We start from the raw sequence: 23,194 nt of genomic DNA, 5'->3' as shown, positions 1-23,194 counted from the left end.
ACGTCTTTGACGTGTTATCAGAAATAGCCCTCCCCGCCAATGACGTGTTTGACGTGTTTTTGTTTTTATTGGTGCAGCGCCTGCAGCAAACACTTGCCCAGCCTGTGACACAGACACAGGTCCCTGCCTTCAAAGGGTAGCCGACAGCACGCGATCAAACACATACCGCAGCTGTTGTTTTGAAATTGAGCAAGAGGAAAAGCAGAGAACGGGTAACGCTTCCTTGTGCAGACAGGAGAAACGCCATTGAAACGCCCTCGGCGCGCTGCACAAGCTGGAGTCGCCTTCCTCTGTGCCAGCCAGGAGAAAACGGGAGAAAGTAATCAAGAGATGTGTTTGATCATCGGAGGAATGAGGAAATGATCGATCAGTTTGCGAGGGCGGTGAGGACGTGTTGAATAGCCGAGGGGAAAACGGGAACGATCAAATAGCAGAGTTGATATGACAGGGAGACATGGACGAGGACGGGTGTACCAGAACAAATCAAAAATAAACACAGGAACAGCTAGGCAGCAGCGGGCAGAAGGCACTCACAGCAGCCCGCTGTCCTTCTCAAGAGCTCTTCAGTTGGTTCATGAAATCGCTGGGCTGCGTGCCCTCCAGTGTTGCTCCTGGCCAATCCCAGCGCCACAGGGCGTGGTTATTGCTTATCCTATGTTGGGTTAGAAATCTAAAAGGGGGATCGTGTGTGTGTGTGTGTGTGTGTGTGTGTGTGTGTGTGTGTCTGTCTGTCTGTCTGTCTGTCTGTCGGTGTGTCTGTCTGTCTGTCTGTCTGTCTGTCTGTCTGCACACTCACACCGAGTAAACTGTATTGTTGAATGTAAAAAAAAAGCACTTCATGTGTGTATATATATATATATATATATTTTTTTTTTTTGTCATTTGTGTCCTAACGAATAATATTTACATGTCTGATGTCAATACAGTTCAAAATAAAAGAATTGAGAGTGAGTTATGCCTGAGATTGTGCCCTTTTACAAAAATGCTTTTTTCTCCCTTTTCTCTTCCCAGACAGGCTTTTTTGGTGAACATGGGGTGTATAAAAAGGGTTATAAGTAGAGTACAGAACATGCTAAAAGCTAACTTTCTTTTTGGGGGTGAAAGTAGAGACTTAGATCTTCATTTCGAGGTATTGGACATCACTGTAGTCCTAGTACAGAATTTACTGTGGGTCTTGAAAGATGACCAAACATTATGGAAATACTTGGCCTGTGCCAAAAATGCCAGTCAGATATTGGCAGTGAATGAGTTAACTGGTCTATTTGTCAGGATGATGTCTATGAGAGTGGATTTAGATGGATTTTTTACATTCGGTCTAGTGGGATGTTGGATGAGCTGGGATAGATCTAATTCAAGGCACAGATGTTTCAGACTGGCAGATGTTTCAGATAACCAATCGGAATTTAGGTCACCCAACACTAACAGTTCACCTGCGGTGAAGTTGGATAATATTTTTCCAAGATCTTCAAAAGCTGATTTCGGTGCGGAGGGTGGGCGGTATATATGGGCTGATATATGTGCCACCTCAAATTGAATTTGAATTGCTCAACTTGAATTCGAAATTTTTCATTTTGAATTTGAATTGCTCTTTTTGAATTCGAAATTTTTCATTTTGAAATTGAATTGCTCTATTTGAATTCGAATTTTTTTATTTTGAAATTGAATTGCTCTATTTGAATTTGAATTGCTCTATTTGAATTAGAATTTTTTCATTTTGAAATTGAATTGCTTTTATATTTTGAAATTTTTATTTTTTAATGTGAGTTGAAAAACTGAATCTGAATAGCATAATTTTAAACTGAATTTATTTGCTTTGAAATTATTCAGTTTCCACATTCCTATTTCAAAATTCAATTCAAAATTTTCAGAATCTTGTGTTCAAAAATTTCAACATGTGTGTGCGCCATCCGGGTCCTTCAAGGAGGAAGAGGAGGAAGGAGGAAGAGCAATCGAGCGCAGATTGACCGAACTCCTTTTTAGGTGAGGGGCTGAAGGCTGCTATCTGCTTTCGTTTTTGAGATGATCGATCCCCATTTTGAGGTTAGATGCTTTTTTCATATGAACTAAATAAAATTCTTCTGAACACGATTCAGTTTGTTGGCAGCCTCAAATCGAACGCAGTTTAATGAAAACGTAACTTATTAGATCAGGGAAACGTTATGGCAGTGCTATCGCAAAAACCAATCAAATGCTCGTTTTAGCGTCACATGACTTGAATCAGCCAATGATATTCCCGCAAACAGGACGTATAGGAAGTGTGAACAAACCATAACAAACGCATCACAGAACGAAGCCGCTGGTAAGTCTGTTGAGATAATGTTTAGCGAATATAATTCATAATCGTTTTAATAGTAATAGTAATACTACTTTGCTACATCTTTGATGCAGTCAATATTGGCAACCGGCTAGTGTTAAATGAATTGTCATCACACAAGTTGTCTCTTTGCTGGTGTTAGGCTACAGCTAACACCATGTTGGACGTTACCAGAGTGGGAAATTAATTATTTTGCGTCTTAAATCTACCAGCCACTTTAGTATTTCACCAGCATTTAGCTGCAGTGCTAGATTCTCACCCTGCACATAAGGCTGCTGTTGCAGTAGTGGCCTTGTGTCCATTCTAGACAAGGAAGACAAACCCCAAGACTGTGTTACAGTAGGCTAAGTGTATCTTGTCCTATAATTGACCAGACTAGACAGAGGTTGAAGTAGAAGAGATAACATTTATTACAAACGTTTACATCATCTGCAGCTCACCAGTTACTCGTGTCAATATTTTAACCTAAAATGTTTTAGCATTGATTTTTAAAAGAATTGCAAAGAATAACAGTTTTATGTTCTCCTGTAGGATGTGTTTTGGTGAGCATTGATAAAGGACTACCAGTACATCCCAGATCTCCAGAGCCTGAACAACGTTTTCTGTCAAGCTGCGAATGAGGGCTAGGTGTGACAGGAAACATGTCGTCACAGATTGTCTTTTGAAATGTAGCATATGAAATATAGCCCAATTAATTATAGTATATAGTAATCTTATTTTTTCCAACTAGAAAATGTTCAGTTTGTAGCAGCAAGGTGCATACCTCTGACACTAACACTGTGTTAAACTGTAAAGGTGGAGGTTACAGGTGTAGCCTCAGCAAGTGAGACATCCAGGTGGAATGAGGAGGATTCAGAGGAACTAATGCCAGGGTTTTTATTTACAAACCAAATCCCCTGATTAATGATGGAAAATCATGTGGACAGATGATTTGGCCTAAAAGACAAACAAGGTATTAACAAAGGATTTGATCAAACAAGGGAAAACAAATTAAACTGTAAAGTAATATAATAAATCTAATTCAAATCAAATACTCAATCAATATTCAAAGGAACTAACTATAATAAACTAACACTTCAAACGATGCATCTGCACATGGACAATCAATTGGGAAGAACAGAGCAGAGCAGCCTCCTCTCAACAGCATACATGGCCTACTGAGCTTCACCCAATCAACCACCCTTTATTGAGCCCATGTGCAGCTCAATCAGGGCCCCAGGTGTGGCTGGTTAGGTGGGGCTGAACTGGTGGGGGGATTTTGTACAACTAACATTTAAAAAAGTCTAACATTGAAGTATTTTTGACTCTGAAGAAGACTAGAAGAAGATTACCTGTCAAAATGTCACTCAGCCCCTATTAATAAACGTGCAGACAGAAAAGAGTGCTCCATATGTCTTTACTCCAGGCAGTCTGTGAAGTGCCCAGGTAAAACTTCTTTCTATGTAGGTTCCACTATAACATTTCTAAATTAAATGCTGCCGGTCACTAACACTAACCCATCTTTGCAGGCCACATCATCAGTGCACACTCATATTCATGCAACTCCATTATTCAGCACTGTAAATGTTACTGTTGCAAACAGTATGAATAGTTAATTGATTGTGTCCCACATCTGTTATTTTGGAATAAAAAAATATTCTATGCCCTGAAATGTAATGTCATGCATAATTACTTAGATTTTCTGACATCACATTAGGAGGGGTTATGCATTGTCATTTATGCTGTGATGGTAAATAAAAGGCACATATATAAATGTCCTTATTTATTACAGGTAAAACCAAACATGAAACTACTAACAAGTACTGTACATGTTTTATAAAATTTAATGATAGCCTGCATATCACTGTATAGATTAAGACTGTTCTTCACAGCCACAAATATCAATATGCAAGATGATTGGCAGGGTTCCTACATGCTTTCCATTTTTAAATTACATATTTTCCCATGCAGACCCTATGTTCTTGACTGGATTTGATTTATGTAGGTATTTGATAATGCATAGTGACAGCAGCTAGATAGTAAATAGCATCCCTCTATCTGAACATTACTCACATCAACAAAAACTGGACTCAAAGTGGCTACAACATAAAAGCTGTCTTCCCCAACGTCAACGACGGGTCTTCATCCCACACAAGGAGCAAAATGATGTGTAGTAGCATGGAGACACAAGAGTATGGTGGTTGCAGAACATCTCTCCAAATCTGCGGGTATCTGCTGCAGTCTGCAGGTTTGGGTCCGTGATAGACACAGCTAGCAGTTGTCCTGTTCCCCATCCCACCGTCACAGTTAGTCATCGCCAGAGGCAATGTTCTCTCTTCTTGGAATCTCTAATAAGAGAAAACATAGTAGTTACTGTATGTTACATGTGTGGCCAGCGTTGCTAACCTAGCTTCTGAAATGTTTACGGCTAGAATTCATTAGATCGATAATGCTACCGTAGCCTAATCTAGCTAACGTTAACGTTACCTCCACCTCGCTAGCTATAGCAACATACTGTTCTAGCTACAGCCTACAAGGAAAATTCATTCATTTATCAAATGTCTTTATCTTACCAAACACAATTACGCTAGTTTCTGAGATAATATATAGTGAATAACATGTAATGTAAATGCTCAACATTGTGCGTTTATTCTTACCTGGAAATCACACATCAATCCGTAGCTTGTTTCTGTGGCAGTTAGCCTAGTTGGCTAGCTAGCCAACTAGGCTAAGCGCCACAGAAACAAGCTCAGCTGGTGTAGCTACGTTACGTTATGCCGGTGAAAATACATGGTAACCAGTTGGTATTTACCGTGGTTGGTGTCCTCTCGTCCATGATGATGAGCAGACAATGGAAAGACTGGCGGGCGGCTAATTTAATACATCCGCGGGAGCAAAGACCTGTGGTGTAAGGTGTAATCTCAGTACATGATGTTGACCTGTTGATGATGTCACGGGGTCGGGGGAGGATCAGTTCCGGGTTCACGAGATTCGCTGTCATGTACTGTTCAATGATATATACTGTATAAACATCCTTGTTCAACTCAAAGTGGTCTTCTATGATTGTAGCGAACCTGAATACAACAAGACCAAATAGTTCTAGCGGGAGTGGGTGTGTGGTGCCTCGGCCAAAAAGGAGTTAGGTCAATCAGCGCTCGATTGCTCTTCCTCCTTCCTCCTCTTCCTCCTTGAAGGACCCGGATGGCGCACACACATGTTGAAATTTTTGAACACAAGATTCTGAAAATTTTGAATTGAATTTTGAAATAGGAATGTGGAAACTGAATAATTTCAAAGCAAATAAATTCAGTTTAAAATTATGCTATTCAGATTCAGTTTTTCAACTCACATTAAAAAATAAAAATTTCAAAATATAAAAGCAATTCAATTTCAAAATGAAAAAATTCGAATTCAAATAGAGCAATTCAAATTCAAATAGAGCAATTCAATTTCAAAATAAAAAAAATCGAATTCAAATAGAGCAATTCAATTTCAAAATGAAAAATTTCGAATTCAAAAAGAGCAATTCAAATTCAAAATAAAAAATTTCAAATTCAAGTTGAGCAATTCAAATTCAATTTGAGGTGGCACATATATCAGCCCATAGGTATACACCAGCTACTGAAAGGTGAATATCGCCCCCGACACAGACATCTAAAATAATATACTCAAAACATTTTGGGACAGAGGAGGCAGTTAGAACAGAAGCTGTTAAATGATCTTTTACAAAAATCACTACTCCTCCCCCTTTAGCCTTCCTGTCAATTCTAAAAAGGTTAAACCCATTTATGGAAATATCCGAATCCAGGGTTCTGCTAGAGAGCCATGATTCTGAAATGACAAGGATGTCAGGCAAAGTATCATTAATTAATACATTGATCAAATCCATTTTAGGCAGCAAGCTCCTAACATTGAGATGCAGGAATTTCAGCCCCGAAGTAGCATGAAACTCCTGAATGGACCATAAAATGGGACTATTTGAGAGGACAGAAGGGGCAGGAGAGATGGGTATAATTTTCAGATTGCCCTTCGTGACTCCCCTTGGTCTTGAAGAGCGGCGAGACAGTCGTACCATACACGGGAATAGAACAGCAATATTATATGATTCACACATAGCAATATTATACGAATCACACATAGCAATACTATACGAATCGCACATAGCATTCCAATCAGAACAGTCATTATTAATACAGCCCTTTGTAATAGCAAAACAGCCATCAGCACTAGAAGATACATAGCTAGATAATGGGTCTAGATATGACTGTTCTGGGTTTAACATGTAACCCAAGCCCGAGCTGAGAGAGTGCGAGAGACTGATTGGTTAGGAGGCTTGGATGTGAGTCCCGTCAATTAAAGCAAGCAGTGAGGAGCGGGGCACAGTGAGTGACAGGATAACAGAATCCTCTGATTGGCGCAGACAGTTGATGGGTGGGAGCTTCAGAACAGCCAAGGTTCAGAGTTGGACCAGTGTGAAATGAAGCGTACCATTAAAAACTACATATTCCAGGACTCACCATAGACATCTGAATAACTGAGAGAGTGAGCGTCCATATTGCTTGTTTCTCTCTACGCATGCAAACCAGTTTCACAAAGACTAAAAAGCAAGTCAGCCTACAGTATCACAAGTGAAGCAACACAATGAGGGACCGGATTATCATCGGCCTTGTTTCTCACACCGTCGTTCATCCTCCCACTTCTCACGACTCTAAACCTGGATGAAACCCAGGCCAGAAACCCACCTTACACTGCCGAGCTAGAGCTGTGCAGCATGTGCCGTATTGCTTCTGCTTTTAAGATTGAAGAAACATCTCGTGGAACCTCTGCCCTCGTAGCTTCTCGCATGCAATGCATTGCTTTCTGGCTGACGATAATAACCCTAGATGTCGAGACAAAACACACGCTAAGCCAATACAAAGCTATATAGGACGGCCGCTACTCTACGGTTACAACATACATGTACTGTACTACAAGTCACTCTACGGCAGGGGTAGGCAACCTTTTTGATATGAAGTGCCATTTTAAATTTTGCTTGTCAATCAGTGTGCCGCACCAAGATTAATGACTCGCACATCAAAATTTAACGTCATTCCTTCCAAAATCAGGACATTGAAATGGAAGCACTATACAAGAGACACAGCACTGTCCTTCTCTGTCGTCCGCGCTGGCATTTTATTTGGGATATTTACGGTAGTGAGCCACTCTCTGCCTCTGATTGGTTGCCTTCCATGGCAGCAGAAAGCAGATTAATGTGTTCATCTGCTTTGCTTGCAAATGGCTGTGAAGTAGGTCATTTGACTGGTCACTTCAACAATTCTGCAAAAAAATCTCAATTGTGCACTTAGTGCTACTGTGCACTGTCATGCCAATGGTTAACCCTTCGTGTGCCAGAGTTGGCACCCGTGCCATAGGTTGCTGACCCCTCCCTGCTCTGGGTCTGTTCATGCAGTCTACTGGAGCTAACTATCACACACACACTACACAGAATGCTCGTCATCTCTCCCCATCGCGTCAGTCCCTGCAGAAGCTGAAGCGACGTCCTTATTTGACACGTGAGCGCTTTACGCATGCACACGCACACACCACGTAGAAGCTAACATGCACACACAAAACAAACACACATAATAATGTGTGTCGGCCTATATTCATTCAAACACAAACACCAGCTCATACTGCTGCACCGGGCCTTTATAGCTCATGATCGGACTAATTTCCCCAGTGGAAATAATTTCATTCAAATATTAAAACACAACTGTCTCTCTTAAATGATAGGCCTAAAACACACTTATTCTTTCTGAAATGTTATTATTAAAATGCTATTTTGGATATTCACAATAGCCTAGGCCTACGGAAATTTGATTTGGCTATAGTGCATTATATTTGTTTTATTTTATCAGTGGAAAATCACAGGTGTATATAAGGTTAAAAGTAAACACATGCCTAAAAATTGAAGCAGCACACAAAACGATGACTGCATTCTGCGGTGACCCCGCAGTGCCAAGAGTTAAATGTCAGTGAGAAATAAGCAGGTTATACAGGTTTTACTTTTAGAAAGCATTCCTCGTAGGGTGTGTTCATGTTTTCTTTGAAATTATTTAATTATGCTCTTGATGCTTGTTATTGTCTGTTGTGTTAACCTGTAATTTTGTAACTGCTGTATATGTTCTTTGTACACCAGGGCTCCCTTGTAAATGAGAGCTTGCTCTCAAGAGACTCTCCCTGTATAAATAAAGGTAAAATAAAAAAATAAAATAAAAAATTCTATAGCTCGTCTCCATCTGAGTGTGTGTGCGCGTGTGCACGCACATGCGTGTGTGTGTGTGTGTGTGTGTGTGTGCGCGTGTGTGTGTGTGTGCGTGTGTGTGTGCGTGTGCGTGTGCGTGTGTGTGTGTGTCTGTGTGTGTGCGTGTGCGAGTGTGTGTGTGTGTGTGTGTGTGTGTGTGTGTGTGTGTGTGTGTAACATAGAACAGGTCCAGCCAGCAAAGTGTGTGTGTGTTTGTGTCTGGGACAGGTCTGTGTGTTTTTACTTTGAGGTAAATGGAAACTGATGACTGCATGTTGCCTTATCAAGCAATCTGACATTCACACGAACACGCATGCACACACACACGTACACATTCACACTAACACACACATAAACAACACACAAATATCACTTCACTCATCTACACGAACACTAAATCAGACACAATCACACACCATGTTTAAGTTGGCATCAAAGCAGACTCGCTGATTTTATAAAAAGTACCAGTGAAATTAAAATGGTTTTGCTGAAATCCAACTGCTGTGTCAAGAGTTGATTTATTCAGTTGTATTATTAGACTACTACTATTATTATTATTATTATTATTATTATTATTATTATTATTATTATTATTATTATTATTATTATTATTATTATTATTATTATTGTTATTATTTTATTAGACCTTGGGGGGGGAGTTAGGTGTTCAAGTAGCACAGGGAGAAAGAAACTCTGCTGCACCAAGTCAAATAAATGAATTCATCCCATACAGATGTCCCAGTTGCCACCACTGATTTACCTATAGTATTAAGTAGAAGTACAGCTACCGGTACTTGTACAAAATAATTATTTCTTACATCATTATTTGTCTGTCATGCATTTAAACTAAAGTAACTAGCCCGTTTTGAAAATGTAAGGAGTAGAAAGTACAGATATTTGTGTTAAATTGTAGGGAGTAAAAGTAAAAAGTTGTCAGAAAAATAAATACTCAGTAAAGTACAGATACCTGAAAATCCTACTTAAGTACAGTAATGAAGTATTTGTACTTAGTTTACTTCCCATCTCTGGACTCAACGCAACCTAACGAGGAGCTGACAGCAGCTCAGTATCAAGTTGTAACTTGCGTTACTTGACATAGTAACTGGTATAATATTACTGAAATCCTATTGGTAATAAGTTACGTTACTGCTAAAAGCAACATGTTACCTGTAATATATATATTATATAATATATTCATCTGCTTTGCTTGCAAATGGCTGTGAAGTAGGTCATTTGACTGGTCACTTCAACAATTCTGCAAAAAAATCTCAATTGTGCACTTAGTGCTACTGTGCACTGTCATGCCAATGGTTAACCCTTTGTGTGCCAGAGTTGGCACCCGTGCCATAGGTTGCTGACCCCTCCCTGCTCTACGGGTCTGTTCATGCAGTCTACTGGAGCTAACTATCACACACACTACACAGAATGCTCATCATCTCTCCCCATCGCATCAGTCCCTGCAGAAGCTGAAGCGACGTCCTTATTTGACACGTGAGCGCTTTACGCATGCACACGCACACACCACGTAGAAGCTAACATGCACACACAAAACAAACACACATGCACGCGCGCACACGCACACACACACGCACACGCACACACACACGCACACACACACGCACGCACACGCACACAAAGTTGCATACACCTTCCTACAGTATATCCTGTCCTAGTCACACAGGGAGTTCCATTTCACTCTTGTATTTATTCACACACCCAGATACTTGAATAAACAAAATTCCTCTAAACAATGACTACAATTGTCACTCATCTGCCCCGTGTGTGTGTGTGTATGTGTGTGTGTGTGTGTGTACGCGCGCGTGTGCGTGCATGTGTGTGTCGCTCATGGTGGGTGCTAGAGTATTGCGTATTGTGTCTCTGGTTTTGTGTTTGTTTGTGTGTGTGTGTGTGTGTGTGTCTGCGTGTGAGCAGGTCTCCCTATAGGGGGTAGGTATGGGGTGACAACAACACGACAACACTAACACAGGGATCGGGTGAGGGAAGACGGGCGGTGGAAGAAAAGCTACAGGCTGCAGAAAAACAGGGCGTTTTGTGGGCGGTGAGGGGTCAGGTTTGGGTAAAGGGGGGCATCAGGGGGTGACGCGGCAAGGGGGTGGGGGTTGGGTAGGTAGGAGGGGTGGGGAGTCGGAGGTAGCCTGGGTAAACCCATCCCCCACGTGACCTGCTCTCAGACCTGTTCTCAGTCACTATGGTCTGGAATCCCACCATTGTTAATCGATTTCCTGCGGTTGTTGGGCCCCCCCCGATAGACCACTCCATTGCGCAACCATCATCCAACCAGTTTAGTGCACAGAGCACATGCGCAGTGCAGCAGATGGCGTCATCACTCTGCGACCTTTGTTGTTAGCGCATGAGCTAACACTTTTCATTTCAGTACTGCTAGCACGCAAATGGTTACAACCAGCTACAACCAACCAAGCCCCCCTCCGCCCGAAATGTAAACAGACTCAGAGCTGGCCTACGGATCGATGTGTGATTTCCAGGTAAGAATATGTTATTCACAGGTATATGCCACACTATATATTATCTCAGAAACTAGCGTAATTGTGTTTGGTAAGAAAGACATTCGATAAATGAATGACTTTTCCTCATCGGCTGTGTGGGGGTTAGCGAGGTAACGTTAGCTAGCTAGATTACGGGAGCATTTAACGATCTAATGAATTCTAGAAAAACATGTCAGAAGCTAGCTAACGTTAGCCACGTGTAACATACAGTAACTGCTACGTTTTATATTATTAGAGCTTCCAAGAAGAGAGAACATCGCCTCTGCCAATGACTCCTGTGACGGTGGTCAGGGAATGAAAGAGGAACAGGACAACTGTCTACACGGACCCAAACCTCGATCCCTGCTGCAGATGGCCGCAGATCTGGAGAGATATTTGTGGCTGTGAAGAACAGTCATCATCTATACAGTGATATGATCTAGTTTTCAGGGACACGCTGTCTTATCTGCATAAATCATATTGAATAGTACCAGACAAAACAAATCAAATCAAGCTCATGCAGGGTGTCGGCAGGCAGCAGTGCATCGCGCACCCCTCTGGAGCTCGCAGAGCTCCGGCTGCCTCCGGGGCTCGACTCTGCTGCAGCCCGAGGTCGGGTGCAGGGTGTCGGGCAGGTAGCAGTGCATCGCGCACCCCTCTGGAGCTCTCAGAGCTCCGGCTGCCTCCGGGGCTCGACTCTGCTACAGCCCGGAAATGATCGTGGACTTAATGTTAATCAAAAACGGCCACACTCATAACGGTAAGGTGTGTTTGACCTAGCTAGAAATAACGTTAATGCACTCGCATTTCAGCGTGGTTACAGATGTAGCTGGCGCTAGCTAGCTACAGTAGATTTTTGGAGGCTATAGCGTTAACGTGAATGTCAAGTGAGCGTAGTGTTATACTGTATATTATACATAATCCAGATCATATTCCAGATGCAACCTAGCTAGATGTTAAGCTCCACACTGCTGTATGAGTACAATCAAATCTATCAAGCCTTGATATCATATTCCAACGTGAATTCAGCTGAGGGGTTCGCTCCAGAACGAGACTGTTGCATTCAATATTTGTACACGATACTGTGCAATAGTTAGTGCAGGCTTAATTGTTGGAAGTAAGGTTTTTGAATTGTAAAAGGCTCACAGCACATGTTGTTTCTGACTTGGATTGATTAATCAAAATTTTCAAAATCTTTACTACTCTAGGCTACTGTCCATTAATAATTACATCAGGTGACAAGCTGAAATGTCAATTCTTATAGCAAATCTAGGTAAATTTCAGACTTTAACGTAGTGTCTTGTCTGAAGTGAATACAAGTGACCTATATTTTTCAATCCTGTCTTTGAATAAAAGTTGTACATTGTGTTATACTTGAAAACCATGTCTTTGCTCCCTTTGTGTTCACAATTACAACAAATCTGGTGATCTGCAGATGATGTAAACTTTTGTAATAAATGTTATCTCTTGTACTTCAACCTCTGTCTAGTCAATTATAGGACAAGATACACTTAGCCTACTGTAACACAGTCTTGGGTTTTGTCTTCATTGCCTAGAATTATTATTATTATTAAAACGATTATGAATTATATTCGCTAAACATTATCTTAACAGACTTACCAGCTTAGGCTTCATTCTGTGATGCGTTTGTTATGGTTTGTTGTTGTTCACTTCCTCCCAGCATGCATTGTGCTACTGTATTTCGCTACTAAATAGCAACCAAATGAGCCGAAATAGATATGAAGGTAGATCTCAATTTTGTGTAATGGTAACACAACCTGCAATTGTATAACATTTCAATATTGGACCAAATAAAACATCAAATGAAAACACCACCCTATGTGAAACATATGTAATCCTGGGTCTATATATACCCCTCGTCGATTTAACGTGATTTAGGTAAGTGACAGCGTAACGCGCTTCTACCGGCATCTCCTACTGTGATGTCCGCTCCAATAAATTGGCTCTACTTCACATTTTAGTTTTACAATAAAAACACATTTATGCAATGACTTTACATAATGTAGGCTATATTTATGTGCATCATCCTACCTGCAGCAGGAGAGAGAAAACTTTATAATAGCCTATTACTGTATAGCCTGGATGACGTTAGCTAATGCTACCCAGCCTTACATTGGCATATGCTGTATTTAGCTTGTGGTATTATGTAGGCTACAATAATATTGTATAGCTGGCTAGACAGAGGAGTTTATCTGGAATCAGTGTGACAAGATCCCTGCTGCTAGCTTGTCTGCCTTTCTGTGTCAGAGTATCTAGCTACATTATCTGCATTACATGCTACACCATGCAAATATATTTCGATATAATTCAAACAATTAGCCCACTGTACTACTGGACTGTGTATTGCTGTGAATAAGTTAGATTTGATTGTGTAAAGTGTTACATGTTATATTTTTAACTGAGCTTTGCAGAATTACCTCAACACAATTGTGTTGTGTATCAGCTTTAAATATCCAATATATACAGCATTAAACAAACGACCAGCAGCATTCAAATGTGCAAAAACGTTATATTTATTGAAATGTGGTGATCTCATGTCACATTACATAATGTTATGCCCAAATGGTCTACTGCCCAGAAGCGTCACTTTACATGTTTGATAGGGAATTATTTTAATTATGTTAAACCAGCGTTTATCTTAAATCATAATCACAATGCTATGAAGACATTAGCTGATCACCACAGAGCAGCACAGACAAGTTTATCAGATAATTTCGCCATAAAATGTGTCCAGGTGATCAGCTCTGAAGCCCTGGCTTGTATGGTCCGCTAAAATCCGATTTCGATAACGCTAGGTGTTATTTTGATCAACAGACCTCAACCTCAACAGCTGTTTTCACTTGAATTTCCTCACGTAGTTGCATAGCCATATAGCTAGCCAGCTAGTAGCTAGCTCGGGAGCTATGCTTTAGAGAGGCCAAATGCTAACGGCTAGGTAGTGCTAAGCCGCTGCAGCTGTTACACGTCATTGACAAAGACGCACTCTCTGATTGGCCGATCACGGCAGGACTGATGTTGGCAGTCACGCCGTCACTCATTGGCTGCGGGGTGGCTGCGGGTCTGCGCGGGTCTTTCAATCGCCCCAGAAATCGTTGTGAATGGCCCGGAGTCTAGACGCTAGTGACTGGGAACTGAGAGAGCAGGTCACGTGGGGGCTGGGTTTACCTAGGCTAAGTCGGAGGGGGCAATCTGGAAGAGTCTGTTTGAGTTGATTTGGTTCCCATAAAGTCACAAAAAATATGTCGAACATCTGGAGTCTGGTACATCAAGGCGAGGGGGAGCGAGGGACAACTGGAGAGGATGGGAGGAGAGGTCCCGACAGCGACTAATACCCCTGGTAGGAAGGAAGGAAAGAAAACAAAGAAAAAAGTTAATTCATGTCTTTCCATTTGAATTTTGAATTTGTCCTCTCGACGCAACGCAAGCCTGGTCAGTGTCGCCAAGTATCCCAGCATGCTTTTTTTTGTGTTGCCAATCAGATCGTGTATAGTGTCCATGCACCGGTACCGGGGCCAGAGGCAAGTCACTGGAGCTGCAGCTCAACTCGCTCCTGGGGCCGCAGTAACAATGTTACTGTCACAATGTTTTGTTTTGGGGTGTGTAACAATGTTACTGTCACAATGTTTTGTGAGACTGGGTTGGCTCTCTAGTCGTTTCCTCACCTGTCCTTCTCCTCCCTGCTCCATTCCTCCATATTCTCCCTGTAGGAACAGAGACAGAGAGAGGAGACATTAGAGATGAGGAGATGGAGGTGATGTCAGAGCTGAGATGACAGGAAGAGGTGGTGTCAGGGCTGAGATAACAGGATGAAGTGATGATGTCAGAGCTGAGATGACAGGATGAGGTGATGATGTCAGAGCTGAGATAACAGGATGAGGTGATGATGTCAGAGCTGAGATGACAGGAGGAGGTGATGATGTCAGAGCTGAGATAACAGGAGGAGGTGATGATGTCAGAGCTGAGATGACAGGAGGAGGTGATGATGTCAGAGCTGAGATGACAGGAGGAGGTGATGATGTCAGAGCTGAGATGACAGGATGAGGTGATGATGTCAGAGCTGAGATGACAGGATGAAGTGATGATGATGATGAGGATGATGAGGACAGGATGTATAGGAAACCATGGATGGATAAATCCAAAAGGAAGTGGTAATGCAACATAAAGGATGCCAACTGCCATAAAACACCACAGAAGAAGGTGATGATTTCAGAGCTGAGGTGACAGGATGAGGTGATGTCAGAGCTAATTCCATGTTACGTTTTGACCTTTTGAATAATGAAAAAATATGTCAGAGCTAAGATGACAGGATGAGGTGATAGGAGGATGGGGGACGGGGGTTCTCAAGCATCAAGGCCACCTTCCACGAGCTCCAACCCCTCCTTCCCGCTCTGATAAGTGTATAAGGCTACAAACACCATGCACTAGGGTTCAAACGGCCTGTTATGGTAGCCTGGGTAAACCCAGCCCCCACGTGACCTGCTCTCAGACCTGCTCTCAGACCTGCTCTCAGACCTGCTCTCAGACCTGCTCTCTAGTCACTACGGTCTGGAATGCGGCCCATTCAGATCGATTTCTGGGACGAGGCTCAGACCCTCGCAGAATCTTGTGACTAGTGAGCAGGGTCTGTCTGAGAGCAGGTCACTGGGGGCTGGGTTTACCCAGGCTAGTTATGGTAAGTTGTGCTTATGGCTTTGCAGGAGTGTTTGAGGGTTATACAGCATGTTCAATCAATTATTACCTACACCTACTCTGTGTGCAAAGCCCTCTGGCTGAACGTTGCGTAGAAGCAAAGCTATTTCAGTGCATGCCATGAGAATATTAAATAGCTTTTCTATTGTGCTAGAGAGAGCTTGTCATTTCACTTAAGCTAGACGGTTAGAAATGGACCTGGGGAGAGTTCGAGTATTTAGTCTAAGTATATAGACAGTATAGACAGTAGTATGGTTAGAAATGGACCTGGGGAGAGTTTGAGTATTTAGTCTACGTATACTCGAAAGCCACACAAGTGAGTGAGCATCTGAGGGGTCAGAGGAAAGTGCCTGCAGTATTCAGAGTAAGAACTCACATTAACTCACTGAATGGCTCTGGGATATACTAATCTATGGGTTGTGCTACTGTTGTCCATCTAATTTGACGGAAACTCTTATCCAAACCCCCTTATAGTGCACGACGGCATACATTTTTAATAAGTGGCTTGAATTTCTCCTTTCCCGTCTTGACGCTCACTTAATCTGGTGTTTGCCTTTCTCTATCACTGTAAAAAAAAAAAATCATGTGGTTCAACTTAAAAACTTAAGTTCAATTGCTGCCTTACAAATGTGAGAGGATCAAGTTTAAAGTGATAATACGGAAAATTTTCATCTAAATAAATATCTGTTAAGTCACTATCTATCTGATAGTGCGTTAAAACAATGGTGATTGAGCCTATGGCCCATTGATGGAAGCCTTTGCATTTTCAGTATTGCAGCATTTATGAATGGTGTCTGTGGTGACACAGGGTGGGCAGAGCTAACACAATAGACTCACTCTGTAGGTTACTGTAGATTCCTGACAACTCTTGTGTGAAGTAGGATAACAAGCTATTCTTTTCCGGTCTCTGCTACCATTACGGGTGGTTACTATGGCTGAACAAACTGAATAATGTCACATAATAACAGTTTGGTTTGGATCTCACCTGCAATTACCACTCATCACCCATAGGTGTCACCCAAGAGAACAAAACTGAAATCTTCTCTATTATCACTCTAAACAACAAATTATCATTAGTTAGACAACAACATTATGTTGTCTTACTAATTAAACAACAAACAATTTAAACAACAAACGATCATTATATTGCAGGTGCCCAAATTCTTTCCTATAAAGGGCCAAAAATTAATCTGGATAGAGGGCCATGGGCTAGCATGACATTTTTTCCCTCACCAAAATTTTGCCTAACTTGGAGTGTTATTTGGGCCCCTTCCCGACAAGCTAGGTTGACATGGTACCGATTAATTAGGTCTTATAGTTTTATATGGTATAAGATTGCGCCATCTTTAAAAATGAGCCCGCCACAGCCTCTGAAAGACAGTAATGTCAGCCGTATTCTTTTATTTTTTATTTTTGGTCAAATCCGTGGTGGGCCAAAACAAACAGGGGGCCCATGGGCCCCAAATTGGTCAGCCATGGTCTAAATCAGTGGTAGCCAACCAGTCGCCCGCGGGCGACCAGTCGCCCGCGGGGTGGCGCTGTGGCGCCCGCAAGCCACGTTCAGAAAAATGTAAAAAAAAAAAAAAAAATTTTTTTTTTTTTTTTTTTTTTTTACACAAACAAGACAAAACAGACAAACAGGCTCAGCCACAGGGGAAAGAAAGAAAAAACAAAAAAACGAAACAAAAAAATATAATCAGAAAAATTAATTTTTTTTTGTTTTTCTCCTCCCTTCCCACAATAACACACAAATGTAGAAAATAATTTGTTTAACAATGCATACGTTTTTAAAACGTTTATTGTCTGTGTATAATTTATTGTCTGTGTATAATTAATTATTGATTAACTATTTTGATCCGCCTGGGCTGGGGTCAAAGTTTAGTTTTACGTTACGTCACTACGTCATTCACTCTGCGACAGTGCGACTGCCAGCTGCCAATGATTATATGCTAAGCTAAATGATGGAACGCAAGAACAATGGCAGAAAAGTGAAAGAAAAAACATTACCAATTTCAAGAGGAGTGGGAGGAAGAGTTCTTCTTCACAACAGTGAAAGAAAAGAGTGTATGTCTCGATTAAATGCATAATACTCATTATTTAAAGGTAAATCGAGCAAATTTCAACAGGTAGCCCCCGACATGACTCTCTACCCTTCAGGTAGCCCTCGACCTCAAAAAGGTTGGTGACCCCTGGTCTAAATAATGATCGTTTGTTGTTTAAACTTGATACTCTTGAGGTACGTTTACTCACATTTTTAAGGCAGCAAGTGAACTTAAGTATTTATTGAACTACATGGTCTTCTTCTTACAGTGAATAGGTAGTATGCATGCAGGGTGTCCCCTCTTTATCGCTCCTTGACCACCACCCGCCCGCACACATGATAACCTATAACCTATGACCCCATACTGTCCTGTCCAATAGGCACCTCGTATACAGGCTCCTCCTACCAGGGCAACACAGAGGAGAGACAAACAACATAAACAAGTACAGATTAGCAAAAAATAACAGCAACACAGCACAGCACAGAACAGAACAACACAGCATTGCACAGTCACACACAGAAACACAATACTAAAACAACACAGAACATTTGGAACTATAATAGAAAGCAGTGCACCAAACACAACACCAACGTTAGATTTAAGACATCTAACATAACTGCACAAAGAGGTCTGACAACAGGGTTCAAATTAGGCTGTAAGAAGGCCAAACAAGGGATGTCAATAATGAAATTATATATTATATTATATATTATATTATATTATATGTTTGTGTGTGCCACCAAATTAAATTAAACATCAGCCATTGCCCAAGTGCTAAAATACAGTATAATTTGAACCCTGGTTAAAAACAGCAAAAATATAGTTACAAATACAGTGCAAATACATAATAATTGGGTTATGCTTGCAATGGGGAAGTCTATCGATGTTTCGATAAATGTATGAACATATATCTTTATAAATACGAGTATAAATACCAAAGTTTTGTGGATCAATTTAGTGTACTGTACATGTATAACTTATTCAAGGGAAGAAAGAGGGAAAGTGAAATGTTTCCCCCCCATGTGTGTTTTATATGGGGAAATAGCTCCCTCTAGTGGGTGACCACAGACCCTGCTGCCCAAACTACGCCATTTAACATTAGCACACTACCTATGTCAGACTGTAACCTTTAAACTTGCTGGTCTCGTCACAGCTATGTCCCTCTGGCGATATTTTTTTCCGGATGATGGCGAAGGCTGGAGGGACCCTCTCTGCCTGTGATTGGCCTAGTGGCAAACGTTCATCCAATCACATTCGTTTGGCTATCCTGCGTCTCTTTCTACAGTCTGTGGTCAGACAGACAGCAGTTTCGCTTGCTAGCATGCAGGAAAGACGCCACTGTGTGTTTATGTTTTTGATATAGTCTGGTCTCTGGTTTATAATGCTCTTGGCAGTGCACGTATGTAGCCTACAGACAAATAAAAAAGAAAAGATAAAAGATTAATGAGAATTGATCAAGGGTTATATAAAAACAGTGTGCACCTTGCGAGTGCGGCGGCGGAGCCCGTTTTGGCGAGTCCGCCCACCATGCGAGTGCACCTATCCTCTCCCAGCTCAGCGGACTAGGAGAAGGAGGGAGGGAAGTATTGTTGTTGAATTAATTCGTTCATCATACAGTAGCCTAGGCTACACTAACCTATGAAAATATTTATTTGGGCTAGGAGGAGCTGGAAATCCCTCCGCTCGCCTTTCAATCCGGGAGCAGGGGATTTCACCTGAAAGTACACCACAGCACGGGAATGTGGCCGTGCTGCTTGGCGCTGTGTGAAAGCAATTTCTGTGGCGAGGGTGCGAGCTTTGCGGGACTCCTAAACGGCAATTTTTGCGCAATCTGTGTGTGAAAGAGCCTTATGTCTATCGATCACATGAAAGTGAGGCTTCCTTCAGGTACAATCAGGATGGTCAGCATGGGTGGTGGTGGTTTCTTAAACCTATGCTAAACCTCTGGTGTCACTCCACATTTACTCAAGGTGTCACAATAGTCTACTGGAACCCCCCCCCCCCACACACACACACACAGACACACACACCAGCTTTATGTTGATTGACAGCTGAAATGTAACATTTTAAAAACAAGACAGGTCAAACCTTTTGCAGTGGGATTTTGTCCGAACTCTCTTAGCCTCGCTCTCTCTCACTGTCTCTCTATAGGCTCTTTCACACCGGCCTTGAAAGCTGAAAAATGCACGGAAAATAGGATTCGCGCCTCCGATGTGAAAGTCGTGAATGCGCTTTGGTGGACAATTGTTTTACGCCTTTTGTCCTGCGACGGGAGGTAATAACAGCGCCGGGTTACCTGGCAACCCGCCTCCACTTGAAAAGTCGCAGCGAGCCGGAAAAGGTGAGAATGGTCAGCTCATTCATAAAAAAATTACAGGGGAAATCACTTCATGTGATCAAGAAAAGTGCAGGAGTGAAAGTAAAAAAAGTAGCCTATACAATCATGACTGCAGGGGCGCCAGGAGGAATGCTCTGTGCGGTTAGGCTTTATGCTCAAACGATGTTGACATTAGTAGGTAGGCTACAATTAACGGATATAATAATAAGCTTCAGAGGGCTATAGCTGTCTGTGGCGAGTTGGTCTGACTCAGACCAGGTTATTCCCTCTCGAAATCAGCTCTGTGCATTCCCTTACAAAAACTAACGTTATTAGTCATGTGCATTTATAGCCCATACTATTCCCCCAACGAACGTTATGCAGACTGCAGCTGTTTGATATGCGGGCGGTCGTGTATCGTTTCAATTTTAGTAGGACACCATATCGATCTGCCCGCCCACCTTGCGAGTGCGGCGGCGGAGCCCGTTTTGGCGAGTCCGCCCACCATGCGAGTGCACCTATCCTCTCCCAGCTCAGCGGACTAGGAGAAGGAGGGAGGGAAGTATTGTTGTTGAATTAATTCGTTCATCATACAGTAGCCTAGGCTACACTAACCTATGAAAATATTTATTTGGGCTAGGAGGAGCTGGAAATCCCTCCGCTCGCCTTTCAATCCGGGAGCAGGGGATTTCACCTGAAAGTACACCACAGCACGGGAATGTGGCCGTGCTGCTTGGTGCTGTGTGAAAGCAATTTCTGTGGCGAGGGTGCGAGCTTTGCGGGACTCCTAAACGGCAATTTTTGCGCGATCTGTGTGTGAAAGAGCCTTATGTCTCTCGATCACATGAAAGTGAAGCTTCCTTCAGGTACAATCAGGACGGTCAGCTTGGGTGGTGGTGGTGGTGGTGGTGGTGGTTGCTTAAACCTGTGCTAAGACTCTGGTGCCACTCCACATTTACTCTTTAGGCTTTAGGGCAAGGTGTCACAATAGTCTACTGGAACCCCCCCCACACACACACACACACACAGACCAGCTTTATGTTGATTGACAGCTGAAATGTAACATTTTAAAAACCAGACAGATTTTGTAGTGTAGAACAATATTACTGTCTGTGTAGAGTAACTAGTTTTTTTACACTACTTTTGCATTCTTTTCACCAAAATAACAACAGTAGCAGAATGACATCGCCGCCCTTGAACCATAAAGAAAACACCATCTTGATGTCAGTATAAATCTATAGTGGTTATTTGTATAAAAACACACAATTTGATTAGGAAATGATTGTATCCTTATTTAAATATGTTTTGATGAAACAAATGTAACTCAATTTGTAACTTGTGTCACTTGACAAAGTAACTGGTATAATATTACTGAAATCCTGTATAATAAGTTATATTACTGAGTGAGTTAGTGCTCAAAGTAATATATTACATGTAATATGTTACTTTTGTAACATTTTACCCCCAACACTGGGGAGCAAGGACCTGTGTGTGTGTGTGTGTGTGTGTGTGTGTGTGTGTGTGTGTGTGTGTGTGTGTGTGTGTGTGTGTGTGTGTGTGTGTGTGTGTGTGTGTGTGTGTGTGTTTTCCTGGAGTGTGGGTGGGGATAACAGGTCAAAGAGCAGTTTTCTTTAGAAGTACAGTATCAGTTCCCTTTGTCACACAGAGAGGCCTCACGTTTCCTACGCACGCACGCACGCACACGCACACACACACACACACACACACACACACACACACACACACACACACACACACACACACACACACACACACACACACACACACACACACACAAGAGAAAGGCTTTGGCCTTTCTCTTGATAAGGCTTTCTATAAGTATTTTGCTTTTTCATGACAACTTGGTGTTCTTGTTTAGTAAGCTTCTATTTGTTCCCCTTCACGATGGCTGACGCACATCACACCCAAATCCAACCTTCACTGTCCATATAGAGGCATCTGGATTGGCAGATTAAATGACTTATGTCAGTGATGAGGTTAAGAAATGCTCAGGGGTGACGACAGCTGAAACATGATGTGGATATTCAAAGAGCTGATCTGTGTGTGTGTGTGTGTGTGTGTGTGTGTGTGTGTGTGTGTGTGTGTGTGTGTGTGTGTGTGTGTGTGTGTGTGTGTGTGTGTGTGTGTGTGTGTGGATTATGTGGTGCCGTGATTAGATTTTCTTGGAGATTGAGTGAGTATTGAGTTCAATCAGGAGAGACTAGAGACCAAAGGATGAATAAAGTGATATTTATTTACAATAAAGTGAATAATTTACGACAGAAAGAATGATGAGAATAAAGTTTTGTTATTAGTCTTTGGCGGTTAGACACCGCAGGGAGATCTTGAGAGAGCTGCACCAGCCCAGATCAGCATCCAGATATATCCCCCTGCAGTGTCTAGATACTGGTGGTGCTGGTGATCTCCTTCTGAGACTCATGATGACTCTTCCGACTGAAGAATGGGATAGGTCTGCGATGACCGGGAGGAGAAGGGGAGGAGGAGGGTGCGAGCCTGACAGCAGCGATGATTGAGAGGCTGAATGAGACAGAAACAAGCATATTTAAGGAACCCGCCTCCAAGCAATTGGCTTACAACTGGGTTGTGGAGCAACGTGATAGGCTTACACTGGAGGTGCGTAGGGTGAGAGGTGATGAGAGCAGTGATGTGACACTATGCAATTGGTTAACAGAGACTGGGCGGCAACAAGCTGATTGTTCATTGAAACCCGGAAATTGACAGCTTATTATGATCTTGTGAGTAGATTGAAGAGTGGAGATATAAAATGAATTAAGGAAGTGTAAAAGATATTATAGTCTTCCTGGCTTGAACTTACGTTGAGAACTACATATCAAGCAGAGAGCAGATCTCCACTATGTTGTGAGTGTGTGAGGATCAACGAAAGCCTTCTGTTAGGCCCCTATACTGTTAAGCACACTCAGTTCTTTTGGATCTATTATTAAGGATGTCTATTGGCAAAACATGTATCACTGTTATCATCTTCTTATGCAATTCTGACCGCTTAAATCCTAACCACATTAACCA

At 42.0% G+C, this 23,194-nt stretch overlaps 1 protein-coding gene across 1 annotated transcript in view; it reads left to right on the top strand.

Moving 5' to 3' along the window:
• Positions 1-23,194, top strand: part of LOC310775674 (glutamate dehydrogenase, mitochondrial-like) — a gene marked incomplete at its 5' end in the record, with an annotated part of 34,726 nt that overhangs the window by 6,769 nt on the left and 4,763 nt on the right. The window lies entirely within an intron of this gene.

This window comes from Poromitra crassiceps (assembly GCF_964638095.1).
Source record: "Poromitra crassiceps genome assembly, chromosome: 4".
In the NCBI taxonomy this organism is placed as follows: domain Eukaryota; kingdom Metazoa; phylum Chordata; class Actinopteri; order Beryciformes; family Melamphaidae; genus Poromitra; species Poromitra crassiceps.
The sequence above is the reverse complement of the archived record's forward strand: the minus strand, read 5'-3'. Positions and strand labels throughout refer to the sequence as shown.